Source organism: Palaemon carinicauda, chromosome 23, assembly GCF_036898095.1.
Source record: "Palaemon carinicauda isolate YSFRI2023 chromosome 23, ASM3689809v2, whole genome shotgun sequence".
Lineage (NCBI taxonomy): Eukaryota > Metazoa > Arthropoda > Malacostraca > Decapoda > Palaemonidae > Palaemon > Palaemon carinicauda.
This window is the reverse complement of record NC_090747.1, coordinates 91,054,667-91,070,526: the sequence shown is the minus strand read 5'-3', so window position 1 is coordinate 91,070,526 and position 15,860 is coordinate 91,054,667. Positions and strand designations below refer to the sequence as shown.

At 42.7% G+C, this 15,860-nt stretch overlaps 1 long non-coding RNA gene across 1 annotated transcript in view; it reads left to right on the top strand.

Moving 5' to 3' along the window:
• The first annotated feature begins 224 nt into the window (after window positions 1-224).
• The window catches only part of LOC137617002 (uncharacterized), a 30,376-nt gene continuing 14,740 nt past the window's right edge, over window positions 225-15,860 (top strand). Inside the window, exons 1-2 of the long non-coding RNA XR_011039543.1 lie at window positions 225-353; window positions 2,935-3,046. This is a non-coding gene — a long non-coding RNA (uncharacterized lncRNA). The remainder of the gene's footprint in view (window positions 354-2,934; window positions 3,047-15,860) is intronic.

Genomic DNA, 15,860 nt, shown 5'->3' with positions numbered 1-15,860 from the left:
TTGTTGACGGCTGATTAATTGAATTAGATTTAAGTTCGCTCTAAGTAAATCTGAAACAGAGTTTTGTAAGGGTCCTTTTAATAGTTGGATTCATGTCGCCCACTCAATATGAAAATTCCTCCCTCTGGACAAAGGCCTTTTTGCCCTTGAGAGGCCCGAAGGAGACCCAACAGGGTATGCCTAAAACCGGTAGTTGACCCGGTGATACCTTTCAGTTTCTTACTAACTGCCACAAGGGACAGATCTCAACTCGGTGGCAAAAATATTTACCCTCGTCTCGATAACTGGTTAGAACACACGGCAACAATGAACTGGCTTGTTCCTCTACTGTTATTGTGCGTTTGTTTTCAATGGTAAGTATTGGAGCAGTTGTCATTCTATGTGGGTGGAGATGATCGATATATTGTTGCACAATTAATCGTACACCTTGATTTTAAAATCTATTTTCGCCTAGTGAGTCAAATCTTTTTAGTGAGGAAGGATTTGCACCGACTCGCACAGGTGCCCGTTTAGCTTGGAAAAGTTTCCTGATCGCTGATTGGTTGGACAAGATAATTCTAACCAATCAGGTAGCAGGAAACGTTTCCGAGCTATAAGGGCACCGCTGTGAGTCCGTGCAAATCTGCCTCACTAAAAAGAATTGACTGTAGTGTACTCGAGCCGTCAAAAATGTGGATATATTTAGTCATACACACAAATTCAACCCTTCCCACTGACCTAACTACAACCTGCTGGTTCGGTAATTTGTGGGAGTGTGGTTTCCGAGTATCCTCGGGGTACTCCTCTCACCAGGGTATGATTACTCTCTCCCCCTGGGCTTGACAGGAAAGTGTGTTTATATATATATATATATATATATATATATATATATATATATATATATATATATATATATATATATATATATATATATATATATATATATAGTCAGACACACTTAATTATATAAGGGACATTGTTATAGTAGCAATAAAAATAGGCAAATTTCTTATAGGAACTATTGTATTAAGTAACTTAATTGTTCTTGAACTTATTTAAAATTTTCAAGCTCCCATTTATTAATTTATCTTTGAGAAATTGGATGGACATCTGAAACTCCTTTATTGGTAAGAGAATGCTTCTACAACAAGGAAAGGAAAAAAAGAAAGAAAAACCCAAAGGCCAGGTATCAGCCTAGGCCTAACCCAAAGATAAACATCACGTTTACCAAGGAACAGGTTCCCGTGGGCCTTGCTACAGTGAAAGGGTTCTGGAAAGACGAACAAACGCACGAATTCATTCACATACATTTGTCTATTATTCCATTTATTGAATTATATAGATTTTATTCATTTATTTATGAAGACCGTAGAAATTGTTCCTATCCAACTCGGCTCTTTGCTACAGGACATACAATATCAGTTTACCTTATTAACATTCTTAGGTATTTTGCGTATTATTATTATTATTATTATTATTATTATTATTATTATTATTATTATTATTAAATGTTAAGCTACAACCCTAGTTGGAAAAGCAGGATGCTATAAGCCCAGGGGCCCCAACAGAGAAAATAGCTCAGTGAGGAAAGGAAACAAGGAAAAATTAAATATTTTAAAGAATAGTAACATTAAAATAAATATTTTCAATATAAACTATAAAAACTTTAACAAAACAAGAAGATAAAGTAGATAGAATAGTGTGCCAGAGTGTACCCTCAAGCAAGAGAACTACACATCATATTCCTTTATTATTGTTAAATCCACATTATCGAAAGTATTTAGAAAAACAAGTGTCTTCGGTTTCATCTTGAAAGCCTTAATATATTCTTCAGACTTTCGGTTGTCCAGTGGGACCTTTGTATAACCTTGGGGCAGCATATTTGAAAGTTTTAGAATCTACAGTAGACAACTAGACATATTTGACTTTAACTATTTGAAACCATCTAACTATTCTTATGTCTACAAGATTCGTTAAATGCATCATGAGTAGCAAATATCTTTGCTATTTTGGACATCTCCGTCTGATAACTTGATGGGTTATTGCACATATCTTAAACTCTATTATTATTATTATTATTATTATTATTATTATTATTATTATTATTATTATTATTATTATTATTATTATTATTATTAGTCAAGATACAACCCCATAACTCTAGCAAGATGCTATAAGCCCAAGGGCTCCAATAGGCAAAAATACCTCAGTGTAGAAAGGAAATAAATAAAGGATGAGAACAAATTAACTATAAATCATTCTAGAACAGTAACAACGTCAAAACATATTATTATTATTATTATTATTATTATTATTATTATTATTATTACTTGCTAAGCCACAACCCCAGTTGGAAAAGCAGGATGTTATAAGGCCAGGGGGGCTAAACAGGGAAAACAGCCCAGCGAGGAAAGGAACAAGGAAAAATAAGATATTTTAAGAAGAGTAACAACATCATTAACTCTTATAGACAGCCAGCATAATTCAGTTAGTATAGGAGTGATCCTTTCTTGGGCTGGTGACACATTTTATCAGTCTTGTGAGTCTGGCTCCTCTGTATAATGTTTTGTAATCTCCAAAGTTGCAATTTGGGTAGATTGCAGTAGATAGAGTTGCAGTTGTCAGTCCTGGTAATTTTTTTTTTTTTTAGACAAGTTAAAGTCAAGAGATAACCTAGGTCACAAACTACACTAGATATCGGGACAGAGTTATTAATGTTTAATTGGATGTCGCTTAAGTTTCTTTACCTGTTTTTCTTCCAATCACCATAAACTCTGTTTTATTTCCATTTACTTTTAGGCGTTTTAAGTGTCATCCATTTCCTAACACACAAGATTTTGGTTAGAGGAATCAATTTGTTCTAGAATACCGTAGAGCCATTAAGCCATCTTTTAAGTCCATGAACCGAATATCCATTAGGTGATTAGGGTAACCAAAGTATCTTTTTATTTTCAGCTCCTTGGGACTGTCCTGCGATCCGTGTGTCCCGGAGACTTGTCAAAAGTGCTCGGGATGTAGGTACGGCTACGTCAAAGGAGCATGCAATTGCTGCAACGTGTGCGCAAAGGTAAAACATTCGTAGAATATATCGTATTTTGCTTTTTATCTTGAACTTTTAATTCAATACTTCTCCACTCATCATCTCCAACTTAACGCTTCATAGTTCTCAGCCATGTTTCATATTCTAGTCCTGTCCTGCCATTTAACTCCCGATTTTGTTCAGTGGGCTTTGTTTTCAAATCTGCTAAATCTGATGGAGATTTTCATTTCCATACCACGACTCATGTCCATACAGTAACACATATCTCACTAAACACACACGCATTATATATATATATATATATATATATATATATATATATATATATATATATAAATATATATATATATATATATATATATATATATATATATATGCACACACATTTTATATATATATATATATATATATATATATATATATATATATATATATATATATATATATACATACAGTATATGTATGTATGTACACACATTATATATATATATATATATATATATATATATATATATATATATATATATATATATATATATATACAGTATATGTATGTATGTAAACACATTATATATATATATATTATAATTATATAATATATATATATATTATATATACATATATATATATGTATTATATATAATATATATATTATATGTAATACATATACATGTATATGTATATATAAATAATATATACATATATATATATGTATTATATATATAATATATATATATTATATATATATTATATATAATATATTATATATATATTATATGTAATATATATATGTATATGTATAATTATATGTATATGTATTTATATATATATATATATTATATATATATTATATAATATATTATATATATATTATATGTAATATATATATATGTATATGTATAATTATATGTATATATATGTATGTATGTATATATATATATATATATATATATATATATATATATATATATATATATATATATATATTTTATATATTTGTGTATTTATATATATATATGTATATATATGTATATATAGATATAGATATATGTATATATATACATATATATATATATATATATATATATATATATATATATATATATATATATATATAGGTAGGTAGTAGGTTGGCCAGGGCACCAGCCACCCGTTGAGATACTACCGCTAGAGAGTTATGGGGTCTTTTGACTGGCCAGACAGTACTACATTGGATCCTCCTCTCTGGTTACGGTTCATTTTCCTTTTGCCTACATACACACTGAATAGTCTGGCATATTCTTTACATATGCTCCTCTATCCTCATACACCTGACAACACAGATTACCAAACAATTCTTCATCACCCAAGGGGTTACTGCACTGTAATTGTTCAGTGCCACTTTCCTCTTGGTAAGGGTAGAAGAGACTCTTTAGCTATGGTAAGCAGCTCTTCTAGGAGAAGGACACTCCAAAATCAAACCACTGTTCTCTAGTCTTGGGTAGTGCCATAGCCTCTGTACCATGGCCTTTCACTGTCTTGGGTTAGAGTTCTCTTGCTTGAGGGTACACTCGAGCACACTCTCCTATCTTATTTCTCTTCCTCTTGTTTTGTTAAAGTTTTTATAGTTTATATAGGAGATATTTATTGTTGTTACTCTTCTTAGAATATTTTATTTTCCTTTTTTCCTTTCCGCACTGAGCTATTTTCCCTGTTGGAGCCCCTGGGCTTATAGCATACTGCTTTTCCAACTAGGGTTGTAGCTTAGTAAGTAATAATAATAATAATAATAATATGCATATATATATACATATCTATATATATATATATATATATATATATATATATATATATATATATATATATATATATATATATATATATATATATCGACAGGAAGGTGGTTTTAATTGTTACTAAATTGTCTGTTTAATTCAAGAAACCGCTCAAATGTTCATATACATCATCGGATGTTCCAACCATGTATTAAAGGGTCTATCCAACATTTCACACATGAATATCAAAGATGTTCACATCATCATAATCTACGCCTATTGACGCAAAGGCGTTATATTTCGTCAGTCATCTCTAACTTGAGCTTTTAAATCAATTCTTCTCCAATCGTCCTCTCATACGTTTCATAGTCCTCAGCCATGTAGGTCTGGGCCAAGACCAGTACTTGACCGATTTCATTATTGACTTCCGTTCATCTTGAAGTTATGAACATTCTACTTAAATTCTTAACATTGCAGTAGTCTGCAAAATGATTTATCACCAAAGCCATCACACACACGTCATGTGCACGACCCATGCTATCTGTCATCCAGGCACTCAAATCTTTGCTTTCATGCAAACTCACCACTAATTTATACTTCATTCCCAACCTCGCTGGCAAGTCAAGCTCCAGGCATATGAAGCAAACACTGAAACGTGCTTATTGTCACTTTCCATTCTTTGCAACTTCCTGTTTAGATCCATCGTGCTGGAAACTCGAATGAGTTTTTTTACTAAAATAATTTAAATTACCTACTGTTTATATATTTGCCTGTATTGACATAAACATTTCAGCATAAACTAAATAAACTGGGTTTACTTGAACAAGACTTTGCACGAAACTTCCTTAGGTAAAGTGAATTCAAATTTTGTTACATTTTTGTGGATATTCTGAATTCGTCCACCTAAATGGAAAAAGTAATGTGCCTTTATTTAATAAAAACAACCTTTAAAACTATTGGGCTAGATATGAGTTTCCAGTGAACAGCGGAGTACTCCAAGGGAATGTGTTGTCACCTATGTTGTTTATCTTCCTCATGGACTTTGTAGCGTGTAGAAGTCAGAGATGGTGGAGAAGGATTGGACTGGATTGGTGACAGGAATTTAGCAGACCTAGAGTATGCTGATGATGCTTTCCTTGTTAGCAGAACACCACAAAATTTGCAATATTTGCTTACCAGAGTGCATGAAATATCACACGAGCTTTGGCTGAAGATAAATAGTTGAAAGACAGATGATGAGAACGGAGTTTGCAATGGAAGACAAAATATTGGAAGAACGGGTTAATTAGGTAGAATCATTTTAAGTATTTAGGAACAATGATCTCCAATACAGGGTCTTGAGAATTAGAGTTTAGTGAAAGATTGAAAAAGCAAATCAGGCAATGGCTAGGTTAAGTAAGATTTGGAAATCAAATCGCCTAAAATTTCATATAAAAATCAGACTATATATCACTTTAGTGAGATCAGTGTTACTCTATGGACATGAAAAAAGTTCGAACTATAGCCTCTGGGTGAAGAATAGGTCTACAACAGGTGTTTAAAGTTTTACATAAATATGTAAGAATAAGTTAATGGAAGCCTTTAAAATTCCTCAAGACCGGCAGGGCTACAGTGTTAACTTTATATTGTGGTCATGCTTATGTGATTAACAGGATGAACGACATGTTGGTGAGCCATATTTTTATGTAAAGCGTCTCGTGTGCAAGTAACTAAAAAGGGAAAGTCAGTACACCTCCAGTGTTGCACTTTAGACATGAATTATGGGTCTTTGTAAGCATATTTTAGGCCTCTATAATTTCTGCCTACATTTGCTACATTATTCTTTCTTGCTGTCCATCCTCTTATAACTTTTACTACTTTCCTACTACTAGGCTTTCTCCCATAAGCATTTGGTCGCCGAATAGACCTCACAGGCCCCAGTGCCAGGCTATATAACCCACATTCGTAAATTCAATCCAGAAATAGCAAGGAGAACTTGAAATTTGTTATACCGATAATAGGACAACATATTGATAGGGTTTCTCCAAAAATAGAAAATCAAGACTGAAGAAAACGATACGGTTATTTCTAGTTCACAGGTGGAACTATGCTATTAGTAGATTATAACGGCGATAGTAATACACATCTGAATCATTGTTTTACGTAATTTAAATAACTATATTCCGTTTTCAGATATAAAAGTAGTACTTTGAGGCTTAGAGCATTGTGGTGTTGTTTGGCTTAGCCCAAGCTGCCTTTAATATTAAACACTAGAAATTGAATATTTATGTACTGTTTGTGATATTTTTAATTTATTATGCACTTCATAATTGTGATTATTGTTGGTGGAATAGCAAAAGATTTCGAAGTGTTAACTGGGTCTTGTGATCGTGTGTCAAGAAATTGATGACAAGATAGCGATATCAGTTAATTGTACTTTCTGCATAGAATGGTAAACTTAGGCATTACTTAAGCCAGTAATTTATTATATTACTCTCATTATCATCAGCATGTCCTATGCCTATTAATGCAAAGGGCCTCGGTTAGTTTTCACTAGAGTCTATTTTGAGCTTTTAATTCAACACTTCTTCATTTATCATCTCTTACATCACACTTCATAGTCCTCAGTCATGTATGCTTGGGTCTTCCAACTCTTCTTGTGCCTTGTGGAATCCAGTTAAAAGTTGGCTGATCTAATCTCTCTTGGGAAGTGCAAAGAGCATGCCCAAACCATCCCCATCTACCCCTCATTCTGATTTCATCCACATTTGGCGCTCGAATAATCTCTCATATAGTTTCATTTTTAATCCTGTCCTGATATTTAACTCCCAATATTCTTCTGAGAGCTATGTTCTCAATAAATATAAATATAATTACCTGTTTTAAAATTATTCTATACATATTTCAACAAAAGTAATTGAACCAGAAATGTGGTAATCATTATTTTTAGTTTTTATTCCCAAAAATGCTCCATGATTTGAATTTTTGAGAAATGAAGGTTAAAGCTATGTTTGTGACATTATATTAACATCATCTCAATAAAGAATTATGTAAATGTGAGGGAATATAATCGTTTTCCTAAAAAAGAAAAAACCCATGTATCGTTTTCATAAAGGATACCCATCGAGGACTTAGGTCCAAGTGACAGAGAACTTCTATTTTTTTTTTTTTAATTACAGGAAGACAACTTCTTTCTTCCAGTTTTAACCAGCTGTCCAGTTCCCTTGATCTTTCTATCGTAATATGCTCTTATACAGTACAGTTCTTTTTAGCTTGCACTTAAATTTTTTTCTTCTTCTCAACTAGGATTCTATGGCTGCCAGATGTAAGCTGAATGAAAGCATCCAGATTTGAAATGTTAAATTTAGACATTTGTAAAATTATTTCAACAGCACAATTGTCATCTCATTTTCATTATTATTGGTCAGATAATCTGGCTGTTGTACCCTAATTTATTCAGCAGATGAAGAAATTGAAGAAAGGGAGTTGTTTGACTGCAAGATATACATGTGGAAGGTAAATGAAATGGACAAAGGTCTAAAGGTAACCCTTCGGGGTCTTGCAACTAATCCCCTCAGGGCCTCACTACTCAGGCTACGTTAGACCTTTGGTCTCTCGTGCCCTCAGTGGACCTGCTGCCTGCTGTATCCGTTCCTGACTGCCGACGCGCCTTGGGCGCCCACGCTCCCCGTTATCCAACGGGCTCCTCCCTCCAGGGCAGGAGAGACTTTCTCACACAGTGAGTAAGTCCCTTAAGTGCCAGGTATCCCCTGCGCGCCAACGTTCCCTTGCGCGCTAGCGCTCGGCTGCTGTTCCTGAGACTGCCTTCCAGAGACACCCTGCTCCAGTAATTCAGTTAGGCTGCTACCAACGTTCCCTGCGCATTTGCGCACATCCTTGGGGTTCCTGAGATAGCGCAGAGGCGCTCACCAGCGGTTCAGCCTGCGGTGTCTCTAAGTCTCTTCTACGAAGGGCACCTCTCCCGTTCGCGGGAAAGGTCCCTCACGGAGACCACTCCTCGGAGTGTTTAGCAGTACTTCAGTTGATCGTCGGCTCTGAAGCAGACCTCCTTGGTCCTCTTCAGGGGATGCCCTCCCTTTTAGGGGCACTTCCCAGTTCCTGATCTACGAGTTAGCTGATCCTTCAACCAAGCGCGCGTGCGCGCTTTCTCCGACGATCTTCTGTTGCGTTCTAAATGCACAAGGGCCTATGATTTTCACTTGCGCGTAAGCGCCGAAGATCATCCGCGCGCGATCTTCGAGGCCCTTCCGCTCGCAGTTTCCCGCTCGCGATCGTCGAAGATTGTTAGCCGACGATCTTCGGATCCGACGCTAGGCGCGCAAGCACCGACGATCTTCATTATGCGCATAAGCGCCGAAGATCGTTCCGTGCGCGGGATGGTTTCCCGCGCGCGATCTTTGAGGCCGTCCGCACGCGATTGTCGACGGCCGTTAGCTGACGATCTTCGGATCCGACGCTAGGCGCGCAAGCACCGACGATCTTCATTATGCGCGTAAGCGCCAAAGATCGTTCCGTGCGCGGGATGGTTTCCCGCGCGCGACCATTGAAGCTCACGCAATCATCGCGGATTATCCGCGCGCGGTTTCTCGCTCGGCCTCGGGCGTTTTATCCGCTCATCCTCCTGTGGGATGGTTGCCCGCGCGCGATCATCACGGATCGTTCGCGCGCAATCGTCATAGATCGTCCGCGCGTGATCGTTGTAGATCGTCCGCGCGCGGGAAAACCTCGGTGCCCGCGCACGATTGCCGACTTTCTTCTCCCTCGCTGCGAGCGCCGACGATCTTCGCACACCCGTGAGCGCCAAAGATCTTCCGTGCTCGCGCGAATCGCGGACGATCGTCTTACATAGCCGGAGATCATACGCGCACGGGCACCAATGGTTTCCCGCTGACGATCTTCGTACACGCGTAGGCGCCGAGGATCGTCCACGTTATTTCTCCCGCGCGTGGGATGGTTTACCACACGCAATCGCCGACGGCGCGCCAGCACCGGCGATCTTCTGCCGCCAAGATCGTCCGCACGTGGGATGGTTTCCCACGCAATCGCCCACAATCTTTCACGCGCAAGCGCGGGGATCGTCCACGCGGGCGCCGATGGTAACCCTCCGCGCGATCGCCGATGGTCCCCTCCGCGCGATCGCCGATGGTCCCCTCCGCGCGATCGCCAATATGCCCACGCTCACGCGGGTACGCGTGTGTGCAAGCGCAGTTATACGGCTACGCACGTTTCATTCACGCGCTACCCAGATTGGTGCTTTTCACGCGATCACCAGCGTGATCGGCGCACCGTTCTCCGACACGATCGCGCCCTAATTACATTAGGGATTCTGGCGGTCAGGCCACCTTCGCGTTTCCCTCCCCCGCAGCGTAGAGCAGCGCCCTCTCCAGAGGGGGGGAGGTTTCCGGACAGGTCAAAGGTCTCTTTTCCCTTCATTGCAGATTCTTTACGGGCGAACCCTAAGTGTCAACTCCTCCAAGGGATCGAACGATCCTCTTCCCTCCAGAGGGATTCCTTGTCAGCGTGACGGTCGGTTGGCATCCCTGGTGGGACGCCGTCGTCAGAGCGCTTACGCAGGCGATGAGCCTGTGCCTTCTGACTGGGGTCACTAATCAGTAGCAACTTCCTCTCCCCCTGAAGAGGGTGAGAGGAATCCCTGGCATGGTATCTCCTCCAAGGACTATCCTGTCCCTTCGCGAGTCATTACGCAGGCGATGAGCCCTCCTCAGACTTCTTCTTCTTCTTCTCCCCCCCCCCCCCCGGTTAGGCATTACCCATCCCCAGGAGGGTCGGAAGATCCGGTCCTCTCCCCTGTCACACCATAGGGGGAATCCCCGCCTCTTCCTGAGAAATCTTTTCGTGCGGGGGGGGGCGAAAGCCTTACATCCTTCATTGCTGGAGTCCTGTTTCCTTCCTAGGAGGGAACCGAAGGCCCAGTCTTCCGCAAGGACCCGACAGGAACCAGATGGACCCTTGGAGCATGTTTACGAGTCTCCCCAGGAAGAGCCTCCGGGGACGAGAGACCTCGCTGCCAGTCCATCAGGAGGAGAAGCTCCAGGGGTCGGAACTCGCGTTCGGGCAGGTCCTGATCCTTAGGAGAAACCTTGAGGGGACCCCAGATCCACAGATTCCTCTTCGTAAAGGGAAGGATACGGTCTGGGACCGAATCTTCGCCCCAAGGACTCCCTTGGACCGGTGCAGCTTGCCCTGGTCTCAGGGAATAAAGAGCGCCAGAGACAAGGCCGAGAGCCAGCTCTCTGAGCTTGCCTCCTTCAATAGTCCCGGTCGGTATCGAGCCCCTCCCTCCTCCCTGGGTAGGGATCGGTGAGGGGACGGGCCCTCTGGGCAGAAGTCCAGTCCATGTTGGAGATGCGCTCCCTCCAAGAGGTGGCCAACGGGTTCCGAGGCTTCCCTAATCGTCTTCTCCGTGGAAGAAGGCGTCTGGAGGCTGGATACCGGTCATCGACTTCTCGACTCTGAACGGGGTTGTCAAACAGTCTCCGTTCAGCATAGCGACGGCAGACGCGGTCAGTCTTGCGGTGAGACCACAAGACTTCATTTGTACACTGGTCCGGTAGGACGCGTACTTCCGATCCCGGTCCACCCGGCTTCAAGGAAGTACTTTGGAGTTTGCCTGGAAGGGGGATATACCAGTTCAAGGTGCTGTGCTTCGGTCTCTCCACAGCACCTCAAGTGTTCACCGAAGCTTCCACTCTGATCTCTTCATGGGCTCTCAGGATCGGCATCCGTCCCCTCCGTTTCCTGGGTAACTGGCCGATCCTAGCAGACTCGAAGGCATCCCTGCTTCGCCATCGGGACAAGTTCCTCGGACTCTGCCAAGTTCTAAGGATCATGGTGGTCCTCGAGGAGTCCTCCCCGCAGCCCTCTCAGAGTCTGATATACCTAGGCATGGTCTTAGACACCAATCTCCCGAAGCCTTCCCTTCAAACGACAGGTTAGCAAGGCGGAGGAAGGTCGCGAGACCTTTCCCCACACGAGAAGAACCTCCAACCCATTGTGGTTACGTCTCTCCTCCCTGGCCCGTCTGGTTTTCAACAGTCGCCCCAGGATGAGTTCTCTCCAGGGCGACTCAGGGCGCGGTGGAGTCAGGGGCACGACTCCCCGGACGCCTGGATCCCTAGGGGACAACCGGAACAAACGGACCCCCAGGGGTGGGAAGCAGACGAGAATCTACAATAGGGAGTGGACCTTCTCTCGTCCTCTCCCCAAAACTTGATGCTGTTTTCGGACGCGTCAAAGAAAGGGGGGGGACACGTTCTGAACCACGGGACCTCAGGCCGATGATCAGAACCAGGAAGTACCTTCTCTAGACCTACTAGAGATGGAAACCGTGTTTCTGGCACTTCAGTAGCTCCACCAAGCCTGGCGGACTACTCTGTGGTTGTGAGGATCAACAACACCACAGTGATGGCTTACATGCCCAGACAGGCAGGTACTTTTCAGTACAGCCATCCCATCCTGCGGTAGAGATACCGAGATGACCTGAGCTCCCCTTGATCACCTCGGCAGCTCGCTTGATCCCAGGCAAAGGAATGGGCTCGCTAACAGTCTGAGCAGTGCGACACAGACACCACATTCCGAGTGGTCCTTGGATCCTCAAGTAGCCTGCAAAGTCCTGTCTCGGTAGGGCTCCCCTCTGTGGACTGGTTCGCTACAGCGCTGAACTACAAGCTCCCGCTGTACTGCTCCCCGGTCCCGGACCCCAAGGCCCTCTGGTAAGATGCCTTCCAGCAACGGTGGGACAACATCGATGTGTTCGCCTTCCCCCGTTCTGGCTGATGAGGAGAGTACTCTACAAGACCAGAGTATCGGTCAGTCTCTCAATGACCTCCATAGCTCCCGCTAGGGCCTCTCGCAGATGACTCACCAGCCCCTCTGTAGCTCTTTACGGAGTCTCCGAGGGAAACCCCCCCCCCCCACGTCATGGGTTACTCACACTGCCACATGCCATCATCCTCCGCAAAGCTGTAGCTTCACTCCGAGTTCCCGTCGGGAGACTATCCAGCATATCTTCAAAAAGAGAGGTTTTTCGCAACAAGTTGCGAAAAGGAGGTCTGGACACCTGCGCAAGTCTTCCGCAGTAGTCTCCCAAGCGAAGGGGCGAGTTACTGTGGTCGGTGTCGTGGAGAGGGTATCCCTTCACACGATGCCGCTTCCAGCAATAGCGGAGCTCCTCGTGGGATTGCGGGATGAAATGTGCCTTTCAGTTTCGGCTGTGAAAGGCTATCCCTCAGCCTTAGGTCTTGCCTCCAGGCTCAAGGGATAGACATTTCTCCCTCGCTGGAACTCTTCCTCCTCATACGAAGCCATGTCCTCTCCTGCCCTCAGTCGAAGGTGAGACCTCCTCCTTGGGACGTGGTTCGAGTCCTCAAGTCTCTAAAGAGACCTCCCGACGAACCACTACGTAAGGCCCCAGATCACCACCTTACTGGGTAGACAGTGTTCCTGCTAGCCTTATCCTTGGCCAAGCGAGTCACATGGTCTCTCATACGACTTCGCCCATTCAGGGGGATATGGGGAGGCAACGTTCAGGTTCGTCCCTGAGTTTTGTTGCCAGGACTCAGAACCCGGGAGTGCCGGACCCGTGGTTCGACTCTTTCCAGGTTTCGAGTCTCCGTCCTGTAGCAGAGGACCCAGACCATCTCCTACCTTGCCGGTAGGGAGTCTGAGCTGGCATCTTAAGAGAACAGCTGCAGTCCGTCTCCAGGCTCAAGCCTCGTTCGTGGACCCTGGGGAAACGAAGAGAAGGGTCTCCAGGAATACCATCTCAGCCCGGATTCGCAGGGTGTTACACCCGGCCTTGTATCCTGACCCTTCTCCGTCGCATCGCCCTAGAGCCCATGATGTCAAGGGCGTAGCTACGTCCCTGCCCTTCATGGAGCATCATTCAGTGACGCAGGTCCTGCAAGCGGGGGTGTTGAAGCGTCAGACCATCTTCTCAGCCCCTTACCTGCAAGACATGACCCACAGGAGGCTCGATACGTTTCTATCGGCCCTGCGTTGGCTTCACAACAGCTGGTCTAAACCTCAGGCTCCTTAATGGACAAGTAGCAGAAGGTTGAGGGCATTGTTACCTGGTGTTAGTCTGCATGAATGAAAAGATCTGTCTGGCCCTTATTCTTTTCTTCATCCTCTCCTCCCTTGGAGAAAGCAGCATCCTGGGTTCTCTGCACAGCTGACCTCAAGCCACTGCAGGTAGACCATGCTTCCTTGTGTTCCTAGTATTACGTGTAATACTGTCATGTCCCCATACCCTGACGAGGTGGTATTGGAAGAGTCCTAGCCTAGATTTCCTTCTGAGGAACTCCAGGTCAACTGCCTAGGACAAGTCACTTTTCACCTTTGCACACACCTTACGTAGGCCGCGGCAGTTTCACAACCGCTAGCGAGGAGCAGGGATTCCCTATTGTCCGAGTACTTGATCGCTCGAATATGGAATCCCCGGGCAAGCCAAGCCAGTATGGCCGGGACTTACCACCCTTCCTAAGGGTTAAGTCACCCCATGTAAATAGCGTGGTTTGTATTTCAGTTACGGAACAAATGACAAATTCGTAGATAATTTGTATTTTTCCTAATTATACAAACCTTAGCTATTTACACACATTTGCCCGCCAGCCCTGTCCCCCAAGATAAGTCCTACCTCTAAGTAAAGTGAGCCTTTCACCGGTGTGTGTGAGGGGAAGGGGTAGCAAGCTACCCCTCCCTACCCCCCGCTTACTAGCAGAGGGGTAGTAAACCCTCGTTAAAATTCTTATGGCTCGTCATTCAGCTACGCTGAAGTAATTACCCCATGTAAATAGCTAAGGTTTGTATAGTTAGGAAAAATACAAATTATCTACGAATTTGTCATATTGTATAACTGGCGTGAAAAGTGTTAAAATGAATTAGTGTGATTTCCAAAAAATTACTTATGATAAGCATGGAAGATGAAAATTCAGACTCATCAGTGTAGTACAGTACTTCTGGTTACAAGTGAATGAAGATGAGGAAATCAATGCATGAGCTTTAAGAGTATTGCTTTGGTCTGCGAGCAGTAATCCTGAGATTTTCAAAATGCTATTTGGGATAATAGCAATAGTTATAATTATGATAGGGTATGACCTATGCAATTGATATATATTAGCATGCTTTTACTCATATAGATACAGTTATATTAACAATGTAAAAAATTGTGATTATTTGTGGAAATTTTCCTGGTTATCATTTAATGAAAAAATGTATTTAGGATTTTGTCAAATTTGTCAACTGTATAAGACAGGAAACAACAAATACAGTACATTACTGTACTGTGAACACAGGTTGAATTTGAGGAGTAGCAAAACTTTGTTTACTAAAATGGAGGAGCTGGAAAGACTGCTCATGGAAACATATAGGTTTTTAGTTGTGCCTTTATACAGCGCAATAAATTTGAACTTATAAATGAGAAGTCTAGTTAAGGTAATTTAGAATTAATTGCAGATTTGTTCCGTAACTGAAATACAAACCATACATAGGGTAATTATTTCGGCGTAGCTGAATGACGAGCCATAAGAATTTTAACGAGGGTTTACTACCCCACCGCTAGTTAGCGGGGGGTAGGGAGGGGTAGCTTGCTACCCCTCGACCCTCACACACAGTGAATGCTTCACTTTGCTTTTGGCTCGGGAGACGGTCAGACGTGTCTGCGCTCTCCCTCTTGTTGACTGCCATAATCTGTTTTACTTTTTCTTTCAGAGTGTGTTTGAAGTTGGCCTCTATTATTCTAATATGCGTACGTGCCCTGGACTTCCTGGCCGCCCCTTTGGTACCTTTATGTCGTGCACGGACATCGATCCTCACTCCTTATGTCCTCACTGTAGGGGCCAACGGTGTGATAGGTCTAACATATGTATTGAGTGTAGGGAGTGGTCTACCTCCCAGTGGGAGAGGTTTGCCCGGCGCTGCAAGAAGAAGGCTAAGAGGGATATTTCTCCTTCAGAGGTTTCTCTGAAGAGAGAAAGTTCCAAGGCTTCTTCTTCCGTAGCCCTTTCCTCCTCCGAAGCTCCCACTCGATCGGTCTCTTCCGAGAGGCCGGCGAGTGGTAGCGTAGA